The following is a 3685-nucleotide window of genomic DNA, read 5'->3' as shown; positions in this document are numbered from 1 at the left end:
TTTGACCCCACTTCTTCCAGGCTTTCCTCTGGCATCCTATGTGAACAGATTATCTGAGACATTGCAGTGTCCCCAGTACATCCTCAAAAAGAGGACTGGAAAAAAGTAAGGCCTCCTTCATGCAGTGCAGCTCTGTTTTCAGAAAGCATTTATTGTCCCAGGCACTGAAACCACTCGCTGCCAATTACCACCATCTTGCTGTGCCTGCTGGACACCTGTGGCTGATCTCAGAGACAGTAAGAAAAGATGGGCAATCTCACTGCTCTGAATGAGGGCATAAGCATTCAGGCCATAACCCTGCTTGTCTGATGTGCTCTTAAGCACTGGTGATTTCCTTAACTAGGTCTCACAAAGAAATTAAAAACAATGTCTGATGGTTAATAGGGACAGCAACTTTGCCCACAGATTGGCTGAATCCATTCAGAGCCCACACAGCATCCCTCCCGTGGTGTCACACTCCCACACAGACATGCACCTTCGTTTTTTTTCCCCTAGTGCTTTTTAATAAAAGAAGTACTGTTGCCAGCCAATTCCTTGACTCTGCCAAGCAACCCAAGAATGATCCCAGCCATTAAGTTCTTAGAGCCATTTACGATCACAATAGCAACTTGACCATTTATTACACCAAAAATAAAAACAAAAAATTCTAAGGTATTTCAAAATCTGGTGAGCCATTCAAAGTCGTTTGACTTTATTTTCTTCTAATAAACATATAAATCAAAAACAGTTCTGCAGGGCAAGATGCTAAATGCTAGTTATTGATGAAGGCGCTCCTAGAATATTTCACTAATGGCTCTGGCTTGATGAATACATGTAAAAAGAAAGATCTTATCGATTTTACTTAAAAACATTTTAAAAGTGCTCAGCAGGCTGGCAGCAGAAAAATAATATGAAGCACACAGAAAAACTAGCATTTAAAGCAGGAAGAAAGAGACCCAGCCCAGCAGGGACATTAGGAGGAGATAAATGACAAAGCCATTGTCACATCATTGAAGCAGCAACAGCACTGGCAGCAGAGACAAGACCAGACTAAAGGATCGTAATGCCATGGATTAAAGATCACGAATCCAAACTCAAGAGGGAAAACATTTATGTCAAAATGAGGATATATATATATATATTTTATATATATATATATTTTATATATATATATATATATATTTTTTTTTTTTTTGAAACAGGATTTTCTCCATGAACAATGCTCATTAAAATGACACAAATCCTCAAGTCTGCATCACTGAAGTACTTCAGTAGTAAATCACAGAGACATGGATATTTTATGGCCAGAACAGCATATGATTCCTAACTAACCTTTGTACATAAAGTACTCTCAGCTGGGCATTTGGTACTAAACCAACTTTCCTACTGGTCTCAGAAAAACCTGTATCTGCACTTTTCCTCTCACTTTAAATAGCCCTTAATCTTCAGACATCAGGATCGTCAGTAAACAAGATCCATGACTTCCTTCTGGGAAAGCTCAAGTCTTCCCATGGATCGCAGTTCCTAAGGCTGATATCTCAGGGACGTGCATCTTAATAAGGAGTTAAAATGGGAGAATATTTCCCTAGGTTCCCATGGGAACACAACACTTTCAGATCTGGAAAGTTTCAAGATATGGGGTTATACACTCATTAAAACACATCTTTAAAAAAAAAGCTATTTGTTTAATTTTCAGTGGCCTCCTGGCTGCTATTCATTGGGCCTAATCACTCGAAAGTCACTAAAGGATGGAGTTACTCAGGAAAGAGCACACTTGTGAGGTTGAGCACCCAGGAAAGATAATAGGAAGAATCTCAACTGTTTAGGGCCAGAACAGGCGTGATACTCACCTGTGGTCACAAAATAAGCTGTTACTACATTACTTGCTCATTGTTTTATGCCACTGTCTAAAGACAGCTATCTTACATCTGACGTCACACTGCATGCTATCTGGCCAGCCAAGCATAACCTCTAGTCAAGCTGTAAGTGAAATAGCTTCCATAGTATAACAGAATTCACCTGGAAACAAACTGTTTATTAATTCGATACAAAGCTCTAAGCACTTGTTTCTTGAAAACAATTTTTCTTCTCTGTTTCTACCCAAAGTACCAAAAAGAATCCCTAGAAGAAACACCCAGAATCGTCCTGCTGTCTTAGTACAACTCTTCTTCCATTTCTTATACACAGATTTTTTTTTAATAACAGTTACTTCACCTGCATTCTACATTAAGCGTGGTGCTGCTTTGGTGCTCTAATATTGTGATGTGCGTGCAGCATTTGCAAAGCTTCCCTTAAGTTCTTTATAAGAATACATAAAAGAAGAAAACTGTTTACTGAGCAACAGAAGATAAGCTCTATCCTCCTCCAAAAACAATCAAAAGAGGGCTTCATTAATCTTGCAGAGACTTGAGTTCCTTATTTTATAGCAAGCAAATAAAAACTACAGTTGTCTCGAAAGCTATCTTGCAATAAAAACTTCAGAATATTTACTTCTTTTCTGAAGTTGAAAGCAAAGTTTGAACTTCATTTCACATAATACCAGTACAAAGAGAAAGCTGCACTATGTAAGGTGCAGAGATAGAAAATCCACACACTGTATTTTACAACTGGGACTAAAATGTCATTTCTTTCATACAAGGGAGGTAATTAGCTTTCGAGACAATTTACCACAGAAAGCAGCAAGGTGAGTAACAGAGTCATTAAATCAAAGTTTCACATCTGTGAAAGATACATCCACAAGATCTAACCTGTGTCACCTTCCCATCATTCAGTCACTACAGTAAGAGAACCGAGTAGCTGTATTCCAGAACCAAAAACTGACATTGATAGTGTAGGAGTTTTGCAAAGCCTCAGCAGACCACCTGGCCAGCAAACAGCATGGAACTGCAGCCACTCCACTCCTCGTTTGGCAATTCAGATACTCACACATCATAATGAACAAAAGGAATAGTTTTAACAAGAGGAAAGTAGATGTGCTAATAGATTGCTGAATGGGGACAAATATGAAAGTCCTGTTTGGACAGTCTGGTACACAGTCAGAAAGAATCCATGTGCTTTTCAGCACCAGCAGCCCTGACTCTTTGTCATTCTGCAAACCTCTAGAGAAGCAGCGCTGAGAAATTATCAGTGCAGTCAAATTCTGTTGAATATGCAAACTGTTGAACAGGCACTCAGTGCCCCAGCAAACTAAAATGGTTTCAGCAAAGACTCTCCATGTTGGACCCTGCTGCTGCCCACATGGCTTTGAGTTCCACTGCAGAATTCAACTCCCAAAGCTCTACAAAAGGCAAAGCAGTTGACTAGACTTGAAATGACAGATCATCAACAGATATCATTAGGATGTCACACCAGAATAGGATATGTACACCTGTAATGATGAATTCACCTTCCAGAGCACTAGTTACATAACAATTACCTTTACAGACCCTTTGAATTTATAAACTATTCACTTACAATGCCATTTCAGACCTCACCTGAAACACAAGCACTTAGGTTTAATGCATTCTGGATAACATTTGACTGAAAGAACAATCTGCATAGCAAAAACTACAGTAAAGTGGGCATTTTCCAAAATGGATTTCAAGAAAAAAAATTGCCACTCTGTATTCATATAGCCTTGCAGCTATGAAAGTCCTGTCACTATGGCACTTCAGTGTTTGGAAGCATCTGTCAAGGAAAAAAAGGATTTTTCTCTGGAACACATTCA

This window comes from Lagopus leucura, unplaced genomic scaffold, assembly GCF_019238085.1.
Source record: "Lagopus leucura isolate 7727_CA_CO unplaced genomic scaffold, USGS_WTPT01 Super-Scaffold_741, whole genome shotgun sequence".
In the NCBI taxonomy this organism is placed as follows: Eukaryota; Metazoa; Chordata; class Aves; order Galliformes; family Phasianidae; genus Lagopus; species Lagopus leucura.
Note: the sequence above shows the minus strand (reverse complement) of the source record.